The sequence below is a fragment of the Pleurodeles waltl genome, chromosome 4_2 (assembly GCF_031143425.1).
Source record: "Pleurodeles waltl isolate 20211129_DDA chromosome 4_2, aPleWal1.hap1.20221129, whole genome shotgun sequence".
NCBI lineage: Eukaryota > Metazoa > Chordata > Amphibia > Caudata > Salamandridae > Pleurodeles > Pleurodeles waltl.
Genome location: NC_090443.1, coordinates 389715902 through 389734972, shown reverse-complemented (window position 1 = coordinate 389734972; position 19071 = coordinate 389715902).

The following is a 19071-nucleotide window of genomic DNA, read 5'->3' as shown; positions in this document are numbered from 1 at the left end:
TTGGAAAAGGCACCTGTCCCAGACTGATGTCACACTGAGGGTTTTGTTGACGTCTATATCTGAAGGACTTGACTCTTGTTCAGTTCTTGGGGAGATAGTCACATTCAACATCTGTGTTAAAGGAAGAAATTTTGATGATTCTGCATTATTTGAGGAGAAATGACACCTTCCATTGTCAAAGTTGGCAGCCTCTATGGTCTCAGATCTTCATTACCTAGAATGGATTCGGGGCCAAAGGTACACAAGCTGAAGAGGAAAATCAAATAATTGAAAAAATTTAATTGCGGGTAACTCCCTAAGAGACTATGAGAAATTCAATAGGAGGCAAGGAAGTGCATAAAAAAATTAAATCACTGTACTACAGTCAGATCAAAATAAGCGTTATTCGATTTTTGTATCAAAATCATAAAAGCATACAATACATAATACAACACCATATACAAGTTTAAATCATACACACATAAATATACTAAAAAGATCAAAAAACCATCAGAAAGAAACTGCAATATAATAAGAACAGTCATAATCATTTAAAAGGAGTAGCAGGGACAGGATGCAGAACACAAGAATTTCCTCAACCGGCTAACTAACTTGTGCAAGATTTGATTCTTTCGAAATATACAAAATATATACTAGTAAAACTCTTCCTCCGATCGTTCCACATTGTCATTCTATTAATAAATATAGCCATATACATATATGATAGTGGGCTAAAAATACAAAGCCGTAATCACAGAACCACCGTATTTCCCCATTGCTTGCCTAAGGTGGACCGCTGCAGAAATATACTTGTAAACAATCAAACAGATATACTCTGTTTGTGAGAGCTGCAAGCAAAAAAGGGATGTTCTGCATTGCCGGATATTTAAAAAACTTCAACAGGGGCAATAAAAACCTTTTCCTTATGACGAGTTAAAGGCCCATATTTATACTCTGTTTGCGCCGGATTTGCATAATTTTTTTTATGCAAATCCGGTGCAAACTTAACTCCACATTTATATTTTGGGGCTAGACATTTCTAGCGGCAAAATATTGAAGTTAACTAAATTGTTTGCCTGCGAAAAACTACCTTGCGTCAATTAGGTGCAAGGTAGGCGTTCCCGGGCAAAAAATGCCTGAAAGGCCCTAGCGCCTCATTTATCCTCCTATACAAAAATCACGCATGGGAGGAGGAGGGCCTTAAATAAAGGCGCTAAGCCTGCCTAGCACCATTATTTAACGCCTGGGTCGGGGCATGCGTAAGGGGACCTGGAGGCAGATTTCCATGGTCAGAAACCATGGCAATTGCCCACAGTTGCCCTTCCCTGTCCCCAGGGACACCCTCACCCACCCCTACCCACACCAGGAGGTCACCCACAGATGAGGGACCCATCCAAAGGTAGGTCCGGGTAGGTATTTTTTACTTTCTATCCAACACCGCTCGGGGGCCCTGACTTGGGGCCCCCTGCACGGCGCTGGCCCCAATGGCCATGCCCAGGGGACATTTGTCCCCTGGGCATGGCCATGGGGGTGGTGGGCATGGCTCCTGTCTTTACTAAGACAGGAGCCGTGTCCATGGGGGTTGTGCGCCAAAAAATGGCGCTGCACTGCTTAGAGGCAATTCTTTTGCCTCTGAACAGTGTAGCACCATAATTTGGTGCATAAGCCCTGGTCCCCCCTATACCTCCCAAGCTCTGTTTGTGTCCTTTCAAAGGACGCTAACAGGGTCTTAGCGCCATTCAGGTTTGCAGCAAAAAGTATAAATCTGCCCCAAAGTGTGCAGAAAAACATGAAATATAACAGTGACTGAGCAGTCGTCGAGTCACATATATATGGCTCTAAACAGGAATCTTGAAAAGCACAGCTGGGAAAAGCTACCAAAAATGCACAATTCCAAATCTAAACCTAATTTGATAAAAACGCTAGGTGTGAGTTAATGGGAACAGAAGATATGGCTTCATAGTACTTGTAGTGACCAGAGGAAGATAGCTCTCCACTCTCTGTTTCCTTATTTCATTAGCACGCCTAAACTGTTCTCTCATGGCAAAGAAGTCATCCCTAAGTTGTTTTCTGGAGATGTTGATCAATAACAGATGATTATGATTACAGTGCTCGCTCCCTAGTAGGGAAAACTGCTCCTTCACATAGCTCATCCATTTAAACTTGGAGGCCAGGTCAGGGGACTTGACATCATTAATTAGGGAATGGGTGAGCAAAGTTTCCTGCTTAACCCAAATTGCTCTCCTTAACAGCAGAGGCCCTAATTTAACGTGTCCGCTAGCGGAACCAACCCCAGTACAGAGTAGCATACTGTAATAGGGAAGCTATTTGGAACTGAAAGAAGCTTCCTAAGTATGTTATTTTCAGCCACTTTCAAGTTGATAGTTTCACAATAACTCCAAACTCCTTCACCAAATGTAGCCAATGGCAGGCATTTAGCACGGTAAATATTCAACAATGCACCAAGTGGTTTTCTGCCCAGTCTCTGAGCAAATCTAAGAAGGGCTGCAGTACCTTGCTCGAATTTAAGTCTTCTACACCTAATCAAATTGGTCCAAGAACTGTTACAATCAAATAGGATACCTAGGTACGTAAAGGTACTTAAATCTACAATTTTTTTCCCATCTAAAAACTGGTGTTTAGGCACTTTAGAGGAAGACCCAAGAATCATAACATGGGATTTGTAAGTACTAGTTTTTAAACCCAGACCATTCATAAACAAGAAAACCCCATTTAAAAGTTTTTGTAGGCCTACACTGATCCTAGATATAAATACACGGTCATCAGCCTACAACAGAGCAGGAAGTTTCCAGTGACCAACTTTCTGAGGATCTGCCTCCACTGCACGAAGATGCTTTTCTAAATCAATTATATAAAGGCAAAATAAGAACAGGACAAAAACAAAGCCTTGCCTGGCGCCACATTTAATGTCAAGCGCATCAGTAAGCTCACCATTCTCCCATACCTTACACTCGCCGTTAACCCATTGTGCATCTGAGCCAAAAAATAAACCAAAGCCAGATCTAAACCCATACCAAGCATGGTGGAACACAGCTTCCCTCTGTCCACCCAGTCAAAAGCCACTGAAATATCCATAAAGCCCAGGTGGATACACTCTCTTCTACCCATGGTATACTTTGAAATCAAAAGATCAAGACTGAGTCATTGTTCTACAGTGCTCAGACCTTGCCTGAACCCATACTGAACATCTGAAAAACACCCCATATCCATGACCCATGTCTCTAGCCTGCCCTGGAGGACTCTTCCCATAAGTTTACATGTAGAGTTGATCAGTGAGATTGGGCGGTAGCAGCAGGGATCTAACCTACTACCCTTTTTAAAAATTGGTATTTTTGCACTGCACCACATTTTGGGAGGATGTACTTTAACCACAGATCTCAGAATATTTGCTTTTAATGGGGCCCAAAGTTCATGATTATCTAAATAAATATCAACAGGAACACCATCTGGGCAAGAGGCCTTGTTTCTCCATGGCCAACTCAGGGCAGAGATCACCTTCCCATAAGTAGGGGGATCTAGAGACAGTTTTTCAGGGTTGCCCTTTAAGATATCACTTGATAAGGGACTGGCCACTTCCTTACAACTACAATAAACAGTTGAGAACCGCTCAACCCAATCTTGGGGAAGGATATTAACATCCATAGGGGTATTATGTGCATCATTTAAAAATGGCTCATTTACTGCTTTCCAGAACAACAGGGCATCTCTGCTCATACTTGGTCTATTGAGATTGTCCCAGGCATCCCTCGCAATATCCTGTTTGCTCTATAGTATTGGATGTTTGTATTCATGTCTAAGACGCACCACCAACCCCTTGTCCTGCGGAATCTGCTTCAATGAGCCCACAAGGTTTCTCTGAGCCCTTGAACAACTGTTGTCGAACCACCACTGTCCTTTGGGTTTGAGTGCTTTACCTATTGAGGTCAAGAGTCCAGCAAGCGATTTGCAGACTATATAAAAAGCACTTAGTCCCTCAATAAGGGAAAGAGCATCATTTAAACAGTCTGAAACCTGGCCCCCCACCTCCTTCAATAATGCCCTGTGGCAAGAGAGAAATCGATTGTTCAGTGGCGACTCCTCCGTTTGGGCAGAGGAGTGGTGCCCCCGCCAGCAGCAGCAGCTGCAAAACCTTTTAATGAAAACGATAATAAACTATGTTTATTATTGGTTTCTTTAAAAGGGGTGGGGCCACAGGGGCGACATGCATTGAGGGGAGTGCTCAGCCCCCCCCTTCACAATGCATTTGTGTTTGGCCGGCTGTCTCGGGCCAGCCAAACACACATGCACTGTAGGCTCTCTCCAGCCTAGCAACACAGTTGCTAGGCGGGAGAGAGCCTACACAGGCTCCCAGTCTGCCTGGGAGTGCCCTGGCTCGGTACTCCCAGCCAATCCTGACGCTGGTCTGAGCACTGTCAGGATTGGGGTGGGGCAAGCTGGGAGCCGGTGCGTGCAGAGGCAGAGGAGCATCGAGGGACATAGTAGCGGCAGAGGAGGTGTTTTTTTTCTTAGATTAAATTGAATGTTTATTACCTCCCGCCGCCCCCCCCATGCCTCCCCACCCCGCCGCTTCCGTGGCCCTCGAGCGGCTACTGCGATTGTTGCCCACTTGTGGGTAATACCCTTATTTTTGGTGAAAGTCACAGGGGCAATATCCATGGTGGGAGAAGATAACAAGACCTTACCAGTATCAATATGCAAACACTGTGGATAGTGGTCACTCAACCCATTGTGCAAAATTCCACACCTCAATGTCTGTGGCTTATGGGACTGAGAAAGTGCAATAAAACCTATCATGGCTCCCTTTCCCTCTCCCCAGGAAAGATATATACTCTTCAGTAGGATGATCTGTCAAATCAATTGTTAGAGAGATAACATTGAGTTAAAAAGATCACCACAGGGATAATGTTCAAAATGAGCAGGATCTTCAGTGTCCCAATCAGGCACCCCATGGACATTTGAGTCTCCAATACTGCGCAACTTACAGTTAAAATCACCCTTCCAAAATAATGAAATAATAGGTCATAAGTTTACCTAAGACAGAGCTCAAAGTGTTATTGAGTGGGGCAACTATGTCAACATGTGCCCAAAGGAAATTATTAGGATAAAAATTAACTATGACAAAAACTAGTTTATCACCAAATGAGATGGTTATAATTTGAAAGTAGGGGGACTCTAAATCGGTCTTAAGAATCCTCCTTGTTTAAATAGTAGAGACTAAAGTAACAAGGCTCTCTTTGTTGTGACCACCTCTTGACATTTCAGCCGGAGTATGAACAGAATTAAATCTGTCAATATAAACCCCTCTCTAGACCAGGTCTCTTGCAAATATCATATCCTGAAACTTGGTTTAGCCACTCCTGATTTTTAAACTTTCTTGCAACACCAACCATGTTACAAAATAAACATTTCAAATCATAATGTTTTAGAGTGACAGGCTGTTGCATGGCCGTACTGGGTTCTGATAGCTTTGCAGGAGCTGACACTCTATGGGTGTTCACACCGCTTATTTATACTCCCCTAGCGCCACCTTGCGCCACATTAACATCATTTATTTTGACGTTAATGTGGACCAACGAGTCCAAAATGTCCTAGGAAAGGCACTGAGCCTTCCACCGCTACTACCCCCACTTCCACTTCTAGTGCCCCTAGTAGGAGTAGTGGTGGTGGGACTACTGGCAGTAGTCAGTCCAAAAGTGTAGTTCGGTTCACCTTTGGGTCTGTAGTGGGACCTGGTGTAGATATAGAAATCCCTGAGATAACTTTTGTCTCTCAGGGTGGCACTGGCCTTGCCACCCTAGCTGCTTGTCCCCTTAACATAGATAAGTACAAGCAGCACATCCTGATAAATGGTGTTGAGGCTGAGGCCTACAGGGACACAGGTGCCAGTGTCACCATAGTAACTGAAAAGTTAGTGTCACCTGAACAACACCTACTTGGTCACACGTACCCAGTTACTGTTGTAAATAACTCCACTCAGTGCATCCCCTTAGCTATAGTAGACTTTAGCTGGGGTGGGGTAACTGGCCCTAAACAGGTGGTAGTCTCATCTAACCTACCTGTTGAGTTCCTTCTAGGTAATGACCTGGAGACCTCAGATTGAGCTGAAGTAGAATTCCTTGCCCATGCAGCCATCCTGGGCATCTCCAAACATTTGCTCACTTTAACCTCAAGACAGGCTAAAAAGCAAAGTGGGGAAGGGGCTCTGGAGCCTGCAATAATGGCCCAGGACACTCCTAAAAACTCAGACAGGCAGAATGCAAGATTACCTCCTGTCCACACTCCCACTAAGGATCCCAGTCTTCTGGGGAGGAAACCACCCCTAGGGTGGAACCTGTACTGCGGGAGCCAAAAGCTAACACAGCTGAGCTCCTAGGAGTAAAAGAATCCCTCTGGAAGGAACATAAGATACAAAGGCATCCCTGCACTATCTTAGAAACTTTGGAGCAGCCCTCCTTCCTTTATAGGGAAACTTTGGGGCAGCAACACTGCACCACCCCTGATAACTTAGGACAGAAACCCTGTCCTTCTTTAAAACCTTTAGGGCAGCACCCCTGTCCTGCTCTAAACCTCTTAGGACAACAACCTTGCCCTGCTAGAGAGCCACGGGGACAGCTATCCTGCTCTGCTCTGATACCCTTTAGTCCACAACCTTCACATAGGGAACCTAAAGGCCCACAGTTTAAACACATCTCAGGAGAAAATCTCAAACTGATAGGGTAGTCCACCACCCCACAGGGAAGGGGCCACACAGTGGATGATACTAGGAGTAACCACTCTAATACAGAGCTACCCTCCAGCTATCTCCACTTAGACAATAAAGACTCATCTGGCCAAGTTTAGCCTTATTGTCCTTCGTTTGGGGGGGAGGGGTTATGTAGGAAAGTAGCCTCTTTTTATTATGGTTACCCCCACTTTTTGCTTCTTTGTCAGTGTGTTTGACTGTGTTCACTGGGATCCTGGTAACCAGGACCCGGTGATTATGCTCTTTCCCTTCAAACGTGGCTGCTTGGACCACACACATCCCACATTTGGCATACTGGTGCCCCCATGTAAGTCCCTAGTATATGGTACCTAGGTACCAATGGCATTGGGGTACCAGGGGATCTCCATGGGCTGCAGCATATATTATTCCACCCATGGGGAGCCCATGCAAAGTCTATCTGCTGGCCTGTCATTGCAGCCTGCGTGAAAGGGTGCAGGCACCGTTTCCATTACATTTTACTGCACTAGGTCACTATAAGTCACCCATATGGTAGGCCTCGAGGGCAGGGTGCAAGTACCTGTGTGTGAGGGTGCCCCCACAAACTCCAGTTTCATTTTCCTGGAAGTGTAGAGATGCCATTTTATGCGTGTACTGGACATATGTCACTATCTATGTCCAGCTACATAATGGTAACTCCAAACCTAGGCGTGCTTGGTATCAAACATGTTGGAACAATACCCCAATACTATTGATAGTATTGGAAGTATGATTCAATGCACTCTGGGGGCTCCTTAAAGGACCCCCTGCATTGCTCTTACCAGTCTTCTGAGGTTTTCTGGGCAGCCAAAGCTGCTGCCACCCATCACACAGGTTTCAGCCCTCCTGCTGCTTGAACAGCTGAAGCCCAAGAAGGCAGAACAAAGGATTTCCTTTGGGAGAGGGGGGTAACACCCTCTCCCTTTGGAAATAGGTGTTACATGGCTTGGGAGCGGTAGCCTCCCCAAGCCACTGGTATGCTTTGGAGGGCACATTTAGTACCCTCCATGCAAAAGCCAGTCTACACCAGTTCAGGGACCTCCAGTCCCTGCTCTGGTGTGAAACTGGACAATGGAAAGGGGATTGACCACTCCCCTGTCCATCACCACCCTAGGGGTGGTGCCCTGAGCTCCTCCAGAGGGTGCCTGGGTTCTTCCATCTTGAATCCAAGGCTGGCAGGGACCTCTGGGAGCATCTGAGTCGCCAGGTCAGGCAGGTGACGTCAGAGCCCTCTCCTGATAGGTGGTTATCTGGCTGGGTGACCAATCCCCCTTTCAGGGCTATTTAGGGTCTCACTCTTGGGTGGGTCCTGAGTTTCGGCTTGCACGATTCTAGCAGGACTCCTCAGCAACCTCTACTTCGAATTTTAGCCACTGGAACCGTGACTGGACCTTCCAGGAACCGACAATCTGCATTCACAACAAAGACTCTGCTTGAAACATTGTTTCCCTGGCTCCTTCCAGCTTCTGAAATATTTACCCGGCTGTGCATCCTCGAGGGTGGTAAGTCTTCAGCCTGCACGAGAAGGAAGAAGGAATCCCCCTTGGAGTGAAGGAGTCACTGCCCTGCATCTGTAGGCACCAACTTCAACAATGACCAGCTGCGTGGATCTCCTCTCATCCTGAGCTGTGTGGATCCTGCACCAAGGGTGGTGGTCCGGAGTAGTCCTCTTGGCCCTCTCTGCCAGCTGTCCAACTTTGGTGGAGGGAAGCCCTTGCCTTCCCACGCAGGACACCCATGCACCGCGTCTCTTGCAGCTACCAAGGCTTGTTTGCATCTCCTCCAAGGGATTTTCAGGCTCTTTGTAGCCGCAGCCCCTAGCACCTGGTACAAGGTGTAAGTACCATAGGTACCCACCACCCATCAGGCCAGCTTCCTACAAGCACCATGGTCAATAGAGATATGAGAAAGTAGATGAAGCCCAGGAGAACCTGTGTGTGAACCTCCGATCTATTGTGGCCACTCCCACCCCCGAAACTTAGGGAACAGTATGACGAATATGAACGATGTTTCCAAGATGGTGTATGCTGTTGCGCGTGGGACGATTCCGGGATGGTGTGTATCAGAATCATCTTTAGGACCCACAATTACCATCAAGATAAGTGGAGGGCATATTTTTATTGGGTTAAAAGGAGTGGTGCGGCTGAATTATAGAACAACGTTGAAGACAATTATACCTATCGCGGTGAGTACACATACAAAAAGAGTCACTTCCCTATCTTCTGTACCTTTGTTGTCATAGATGCTATCTCACAACTCTAGATCAGCAAGATTTTGTGACCAGATGTAGATAGTAACACAACTGGTCTGGTCTACTTATAGTCGGGCCGGGTGAACAGAATGAATGACAAGGACATCTCTGGGATTAGCAGCACTTGTGGCACAGGTCTTTATTTCCACCAGAAAGCTCCTCCAACTTATTCCTGTCCTGAAAATGGTAGCAAAGTATGCTCTTCTCTGCTCTTCCACATCTCTAAGCCAAGAACATGGCAACTGTATTTCACGCTTCACATTACCTTTGGCAAGTGGAGTAGCAAGTGGGTCCAAGACGTCTGCTGAACTCTGCTGTGCATTAATTTACTGGTGCTACCTCTCACAGATCAAGTAGTCCATTTGGCTGAGTCTTAGAGCCCAAATTTTAAGATTTTTCAGACGTCTTTGTACTGACTCAACATGCCGGAACACGTTATAAAGGCTCATTATAAATGTGGTATTGTTCCTCCTTCATGTTGTTCACTGCTAGTCGATCGCGATATGAGAAACCCGCCCACCGCTCTTACAGGGCTTCAGTACCAAACGCATAATCTGACTCAACCTTCTGATATTGCTCTTCAATACATTCCAAAATCATAATCACCGGGAGTACGATCATGACTGAAAATGACACTAACTTGAACCTGAAACGCTCGAGAGCTGAACTCCCCTTCACTGGACTCACTGATTAAAGGTAAAACTGCCATAAAAATCACTAAGGACAGAATACTGAAGAAATGTGCTGAAATCCACGACTTAGCAAAATCCAATATAGACTTAATGCAACTTAAATGACAGCCACAAGGTCAGACATCAACTCAATCAGCAATAAATTATCTGAAGCAGAAAAACGGTTTGGCACAGGATGAGGATGTTTCAGCAAAGGTAAATAAACACCTTAAAGCCCTCCAATCATCCACAAAATTTCTCCACAGCGACCTTTCAGAATTGGAAGATAGTATTTTTTGCATTCCTGATGATGGACGACGCAGCTGATTTCTGTATTTCCTTTCTGGAAAGATGGATGTGGAAGGCACTGGTCTTTCCTTTAATAAAGACTTTTAACTAGAACGTGCTCATCGTGTTCTGTTGTTCAAACCAACAAACAGGTTTACCATGAGACAGATTGTCTGTAGGCACCTGTGCTTCCAACACACACAACTGATCTGACTACAAAGAGGTTCATCCTTTCTAGATGGAAGGGACATGCAAGGTGGGAAAACTCAGCACACCACCAAAAGCAAGGGAAAATGCCAAATCCAAGCAGTCATTTTTTGTTTATCAGACCCCGAATTCTGGAATTCGATCTCTGATGTACTAGGTCAACTCCTGGAGACAAATTAATAGATTGGAGGGTGGTGACTTCAGTCTTCCCTTTGACATAATTCTAGATAGTCTAAACCCTCATATTACTCCACAAAGTCCCATTAAGCCCTTCTAAGGCTTTGCTTTGAATTTAATTTACGTGACTGTTGAGGCTCCAACATCCAGACACCAGGTACTATACTTTCTTTTCCCATCCAAATAGGTCATATCCGAGAATGGATTATATTCCCATCTTGGATTCATGCACACATCTCATTGACCAAACGGATATCCTACCTAGGCTGATTTCTGAACATTCATGTAGAACTATGACTCTCATTGATACTCATGCGATCCAAAATGTAAACTAAGGTGTTTCAATGAAGAAACTCTAAAAAAATAACATGTTCAGAGACACCAAAGAAACAACTACACGTATTTATATCAATGACAATAAGTCTTCCAAAGTCTCACTATCCACGTTTTGGGACTCACTCAAAGCAACTATCAGAGGCACTTTAATACATCTTCAAGAAAGATTAAACAAAAACACAACAGTAAACTAAAAGGGTTGGAAAAAGAAATTGAAAAGCTTGATACCCTTCACATAACTGACCTAGATGACTCGACCTTTAACCACTTCACAAATAAAGAAATACAACAGAACATTGAGTGAGAAAACAGGGATCTGGGTCAATGAATTCAAAAGCTTAAACCACTGTGAAGTGAATATAGCAGGGAAAACACTATTGTACTATCTAAAATAGAAACAAAATAAAAATGTATTGCTGCACTCAAAAATAAAATAAAAAAAATCACAAACGAATCCCCAAAATATTTTGGACATATTTGAGGATTTCTATGAGTCACTATACAAAGATGGTGCACAAGCTTCTGCCAAAAAACCCAAATCCTACCTGGATAGAATACCACTGCCACTTATATCTGAGTCTGATAAACAGGTCCTCCAGGCACCATTCAGTGCAAAGTAAATAACCATAGCAATCTAATGACTTAAATTGAACAAAGCACCGGTACTGGATGGTTTTATCACAATTTTTATAAAACATTCTCGGCCACACTAATTCTCACATTAGTAGACCTATTCAACCATTTTGCACACTCTGGCTCTATTTCGGGAGCCACAGGTGATGGTATAATAGTCCTAGCAAAAGCTAGCATCTCGGAAACTGTAGCAATAACACTGAATGCCAAAAAGGCTTTCAAAAAGGTCTCATGGAACTTCCTCAAAGAACCACTGATAAAATTACAATTGGAGGTTTCATTAAAATGATTGTGGTGCATTACAGCAAGCAATGTGCTAGAGTGAGGGTGGGCGGGCTGTTATCTACCTCTTTTAAGTTTGAGAAGAGTACTAGGCAAGGGTGTCTGCCCTCCCCCCTCCCTATTCATTTTAGCCTTTGCTCCCTTAATCCGCAACATCCAAACCAATATTCTGATCTCTGGCATTGACTTTAACAATACTATTGTGAAGGTGGCAAATTATGTGGAAGACATCCTGATTGTGACCGAGAATGCCCGATCATCTATAAAAGCCCTCAGAAATACAATTGATAGGTATGCCTTAGTCTCATGCTGCAAACTTAACAGAGACAAATCGGAAGTCAAAGGTCTGAACACCCTGTACTCTAGGGACATAATAGAGGACTCAGGCTTGGCTTGGCAAGCACAACATTGAAATATTTAGTTATTAGGGGCCAGCAGATGTAGAAAGGCTTTTGCACCTCGCAAACAGCGAAAAACGCTGTTTGCGAGGTGCAAAAACAAAATCGCGATGCCCATTCCCATTTTGAGAGTCGGTAACCTGGTTACCGACTCGCAAAATGGGACTGCGAGTCGCAAATAGGAAGGGGTGTTCCCCTTCCTATTTGCGAGTCGCAGCGCGATGTGGGATTGCTTTGTGACCGCGAACGCGGTCGCAAAGCAATCGCAGTTACCACCAGTGTCACACTGGTGGTAACCCATTCGCAAAAGGGAAGGGGTACCCATGGGACACCTTCCCGTTTGTGAATGAACCTTGAAGAAACGTTTAATTTTTCAATTTGTAATGCATCTCGTTTTCCTTTAAGGAAAACGGGCTTCATTACAAAAAAAAAAAAAAACAGCTTTATTTAAAAGCAGTCACAGACATGGTGGTCTGCTGTCTCCAGCAGGCCACCATCCCTGTGAGTGCTGCGACTCGCAAGCGGGTCGCAAATTGCGAGCCACCTCATTAATATTCATGAGGTGGGCCTTTGCGACCCCCTTGCGACTCACAGATAGTGTCAGGCATTGCGAGTCGCTCAGACTCGCAATTTGTGAGTCGCAATGCCGGAATTTCGTACATCTGGCCCTAAATTCGGGCTGGATTTAATAGACACCATACAACACAATGAAAAGAACACAATACAGAAAATAGAGAGGCATCTGGACAGTTAGAACCCCCAAATGTAACACCTAGTAGGGCTATATCGAAACAATTAAGATGATGGTAAGACCTATAGTCAACTACCTAATCAGTATGCTTCCCCTAACTATATCAGATGACTTTCATCAAAAAGTAGACAAAATCTTGGGGAACTTCATCTGGCAAAACAAATGCAGTAGGATTTAGATTATACAATTACGACTCCCCATCAGTATAGGTGGAGTACATGTGACTAATTTCAGAAGTTATCAAAACGCTTTCCTAGCCAACCAAGGTTCTAGGTGGTTCTCCTCCCTGTTGTATTACACACCAACGTGGTTTTCAGTTGAAAAAGTGATTTTTTAACATATAAATCCCATCATGCTACTATTCAAAATTATTAATTTGCGACCCTCGAAATACATATTTAAGAACACAAGGCAGGCATTATTTGAGATAGACAATCTTCTAGAAACACTAATAAAATACTCTATCCTCATCTCCATTTGGAATAACCGGAACCTTAAACTGAATGGCACCCCTTTATATTGGAAAACGTGGACCACCAAGGATATTCACTTCCTAAAACAACTTGGCACACAGAACTCTCCACTCACCTTCAAAGAGCTCCAAACCCAATACAAGCTAGAAAATAGAGCCTTTTATGACTTCTTTAAGCTTAAGTCATTCACAGCCAAAACTAATTACACCCATAAGGACCCTTCCCTTCCTATACTCATAACTTCATTTACCAAATCCGGTCACCAAGTTTCGAGAGTCTATAAAATGCTACAACCTAAATCTACACAGTTAAATTAGGCACCAAGGAAGAAATGGGACGAGGCCAATAGTATTTCGCCTGACGTCTGGAGTCTGATATGGAAATGGGTTGTATCTCATAAAACCACTCCTACCCTGTCACAGACTAAATACTAGCTGCTACATCGAATGTACTGACTCCCTCATAACTCCACAAATTATCCCTCACAGACAATCGGATTTGCTTGAATTGCAATGAGGATACTGGCGATTGACCACACCTTCCATTCATTTGTCGCCAAGTCTCCCTATTTCGTAATAAAATATTTGATTTTATCTCAACACTATTTGGCTTTCAGCGCAAAGGAGAATTTATTTCCCTCATAAATGGATTCTTGGATCTGTTTGTGGTTTCGCCTAATGATAAACTGCTACCGGCCATCCTGTTAATTGTAGCTTGCAAATCTGTGATCAGTGTCTGGAAAAACACATCTGCCACGTCCTTGAAGGCATGGTTGAATTGGATATCTCACGTAAGAGGAGCGAAGAAAATCAAGTTCCAACACTCCCCTTGGAAGCCCCAACATAGACCCATATGGGAAACGTTAGATAATATGGTTACAGCATTTTGTTGCAATATTTTTAGACAGGATGTTTGCCAAATGTGCCCCTCCCCAAATTCATTGGTATACTTTTTTTGCTTCATCTGGAATCTAGGGGCATATTTACAAGCCCCTATCGCTACCTTGCGCTGCCCTAGCACCATTTGTTTTTACTCTATGGCAGCGTTAAGGAGGCCTTTCTTCTGTACCATATTTACAAAGTAGTGCAAAGCATCGCACCACTTTGTAAACCTTTGTGCAACATTATGCCTGTGCCAGGCATAATGTATGCAAGGGGGGGTATTCTGACGTAGGGATGCCTGAAAAAATGGCGCAGTGAAATTTGCAACATTTCACTGCACCATTTTTTCCATCATTTTTAATGCCTGCTCAGAGTCGGTGTTAAAATGATGCACCCGTTTTAATCAATGGGCCTCCCTGTGCTTTGCTGCACTAGTGCAGCAAAGCGCCACAATAGCAAAAAAAATGTTGACGCTATTGTCCTAACGACTGCCATGGAACGCCGTATTGTAAATACTGTGCAACCATGGTGTCGCTAGGTGGGGCAGGGGCGATGCAAGAAAAGTGGCGCATCAGGATCAATGCACAACTTTCTTGTAAACATGCCCCATAGGCCCATATTTATACTCTTTTAGTGCTGCATTTGCGTAATTTTTTTACGCAAAAGCGGCGCAAACTTACAAAATACAATTGTATTTTGTACTTTGTGCCGCTTTTGCGTAAAAAAATGACGCAAATGCGGCGCTAAAAAAGTATAACTATGGGCCTTAGTGTCTTATGCTTTATTATTGTTGGCAACAGGATTTGGACAGTCCTTATTTTTCTCCTGAGATACCTTTCTTTTTTCTTTTCTGTATCTTCTGTATGATTTATATTAACCTTCTATATCACTGCGATATGTAATATGTATAGCTGGTGCCTTATTACTTTTTTGTAAAACCCAATAATGTATTTGAAATATAAAAAAGGGAGGTTCCAAAGGTCTGCACTAAGCCTACCCATTCACTTCCTAACAACCAGCAGGCCCTCTTCAAGAGGAGAGCGACTGTGGCTTGTCATATAGATTAAAGCGACAGGAACACCACAAGTTATGGAAAATGTCTTAAATGAAAAAGAGATTAGCAGGTGTATTGCACACGTTCTGAAAGGATAGAGGAGAACCCGCTAATCATGGCTCCAGTCGGGCTAATCCTACTTAACTCAGCCAAGGACATGATCGTCGGTGTCAAATAGAACTAGCAGGTCGGATTATAACAGGTTTTAATGACACTGCTGACCTTCACATCAAGGCCATGCAAAAATGACTGTCACCTCTCCACATCCTGGGCAAAAGCCAGCCTGTGCAGGGGCCTAGTTATTACTGGTGCTCAGGCCCTGCTCTAGCGGGTGGGCCAGGCCAAGTTAACCCAAACAAGAGCAAACAAGTCTGCAGAAAAGGCCACATGAAAGGCACCTGTAAAATGCTTACTCCAAGTGAGGGCCAAAACGTGATGTTTTTCAGTGGCGGCCAGCAGCTTTAGGAGGGAGGGGGGCAGGCGGGAAGCCCACACACACACGTATACACACACTCATTCTTTCACACACAGACACGCACGCACATCCATTAATAACATTTAAACATGCACGCACGCACCAAACATTCATTTTAAAAGTTCACACACACTCATTCTTTCACACACGCACGCACATCCATGAACAACACTCATAACATTCAAATATGCACGCACCAAACATTCATTTTAAAACATCACACACACATACATTCTTTCACACACACATGCACGCACGCACATCCATTAACAACACTCATAAAATTTCAAACATGCACGCACGCATCAAACATTCATTTTAAAACATTACACACGCACACACACACTTACCTTCAGCCTCAAGGTCCCAGGAGGGTTGGGACTGCTGCCTTCCCTCATTGGCTGACCTTAGGTCATGGAAGGCAGAAGTCCCAGCCTCGTCACAGAGTGGGATGGGGTCAGTGAGACTGCTGACCCCTCCCCTCTGTGTGACGAAGTGTCACTGATTGACACTCGCCCAGGGCGCTTCAGGGTTTAAACCTGAAGCGCCCAGGTCGAAGTAAAAGGGTGACGCGTTCCTCGTCACCCAGGGGAGGGCCTCGAGGTACATTTACTGAGCCGAGGAGGTCACGCCCATAGGAGCTGTGACCTCTTCAGCCCAGCAAAGTGCAGCTCAGGCAGCTAGGAGTCTGGGCTTCAAATGAAGAGTGTCTTCTGTCAGGCTGACCTTTGTTCAGCCTGATAGACACTCTTCATGAGGGGCAAAAGGTGGGGACGTGCCTGATGTTTTTTCACTTTGTTTACATTAATTATTGCTCAGGGGTCATTAAGGAACCTCTTGAACACATTTTAAACTGTATTGTTTTTTATAAATGAGAACAAATTATTTTCTCTATTTTGGTACTGGCTGAGACATTAAAATACTGGTCATGTGGGGGGGGACAGCCTGGAGGCAACCCTAGCTCATATCTGAGGCACGCTGCAGTAGTTGAGCAGTGGGTATTTGGGGAGTGGGGACAGGGCGTTACCCGACAATGATACAGTAGGTGCAATGGCACCAGTGCCCAGGCCTCCCTAGCATCCTTCTGCACCTCAATTATGTCTATTTCTGTGTAAGGGTTCTGAGAAAGTTTATGTATTTTAGTCTGTGTATGATGCGTGCAGTAATATACTATAGGATATGGCATACATTATACTAGTCAGGCTGAGGCAGTGCATGCCTATTGGATGAGCAACCACAAGGGAATCACGCGTGCAATGCCCAATGGGCTAGAGGGGCTTCAGAGGTCCTCCCCACCCCTGTTATGGTCACAGCCCGGGCTGCAGCTTTGTCTGTGCTTGTCTCTGCCTGGACAGGGCACTGCTTGGAGGACTGGTGTCCAATTCTGAGAAAACATTTTCTGTGGTTTTCAAGAGACCCTTTTTCTGGGACTGAAAAGTGCCTTCAAAGGAGGGGTAGAGGTCACCAGTAATAATAAAATACCAGCTCACAGACCCCCATGGTGGGGGCGTACCCTGTGAATGGCATGTGCTTTTGCATTCCTCATTGAGCCAATGATTGCCCATTATCACTGTGATAAGAGAGGCAGCATTTGCACTTGCTAAACGATCCCTGACAAGGTGGGACCTGGCCGTACTGGTCATAGGGCAAACTGTAGTCTGCAATATTGGGGAGCATGTTTGTTACAGGGCGGGGAGCAGTTTTGTAGCAGTACAGCAGTTTTAAAATTTAAAAGCACTGCAGAATTCCTTGTATACCCAGCAGTATTCAGACAACAATAAAAGTGACAAGATAACTCTGGTGACTAACATACTTTCAGCAGAGATCAGAGTTTTGTTTAGTGGCAGTTTTGACTCATTTAAGGTAGCGCAGAGGGTTAATATGCCTGCTGCAAAGAACGTGTACTATGCAGATTACACAACAGTAATTTATGTGCATAAATTAGTAGGCTGCTGCTTGCGTCTTAGAGATCTTTTTGTTACAGTGCAGTTCATAATTTACATTCATAATCTAGCACAGCGAGCTATGAACTGCCATCAAAGAGCTGCATGCAAACTGCATGTTACAGGTTAGAAAGTTATGTTTTTATCCCAGTGCTTGGTTATTCTAATTTTGCTAAAAGGGATTTGTTTGGGTAGAAAGATATTTTTATTAGTAAAGTCAACCCTAACCGCTGTATTACGTTCTGAATCCTGAGTTGATGCTTCCCTAGTCAAAGCACTCATAAATAAAATGCCTACCAGTATGTATGAGATGTGAATCCTACACCTTGTAGTCACCTTTGTCTTATATAACATTTTCTATACACTGATTTACAAGCGTATGATTCATTGTCTCTGTACGTGCTTGTGATGTAAAGTGCTCAAAAACCCTATGATGGTAAGAGAGGCACTATAAAACAAATAAATACATGTAAGAGTGGGAATATGGGGAGATGAGAGGCCCTGTTAGAGGGTGATGGTGAGGGAGTCACTGAAGAGCCCCAATAAAGACTGCCATATCCTGGTGCTCTGAAAGGTCATAATTTACTATGCTTTAAACACTAAGGGGATAATTACGAGTTTGGCAGTACCAGGACCGCCATGTTGGCAGCAGCGGTCGCACTGCCAACAGGCCGGCAGAGAAGACTGCCAAATTATGATGATGGCTGTCTTCTCAACAGAAGACAACCAAACTACTGCCTGTAACGCTAGTGCGGTTATGCCAACACGGATAGCGGTAGCCACCTTCAGGCTGGCAGACACCATGTTTCCGCCGGACATATTACGAGGCTGCACACCGCCAAGGTTTCCACCGCGATCACACCACCACGAAAACCCTAGCGGAAACCAACTCTATATAAGGAGACACTAACCTTCTGGAACACATACCTGTTTGGAGCCACCATGGAACCTGAAATGCACGTCCTCCCACTGCTCTTGCTTGCACAATGACTCTGGAGCCAGCGACGACGACAAAACCGTGAGTACACACACCCCTACCTGATACTGTAGGGAAAACCCAAAGTACACACGCACACACAACATACACATCTGTGGGCAGACGACAGTGACAGACACATGTAACCACACAACCATACGCACACACACACTCACGTACACCCCCCCATACTACACACACCATGGCCAACACATATGTACAATGCACACACCAACCCGCAGACACACAGCAACGGCACAGTCCAACAGTTCACAACACCACCGAATCACACAACTATACCACAACTTCTACAACACAAATGCTTCGGCAAGCTAACACACTACACACCTTCACATGACACTACATACATACAAAAACACGTAACAACGCTTGACAAACAATATACACAATCACACAGCCATACAACGAGGAATACGTCATACCACGCTAACACAACACACACCGCTTCTGACATACCCATCACCACACACATACACGCACACACAACAACCACACAAGGGCACACAACACCACCA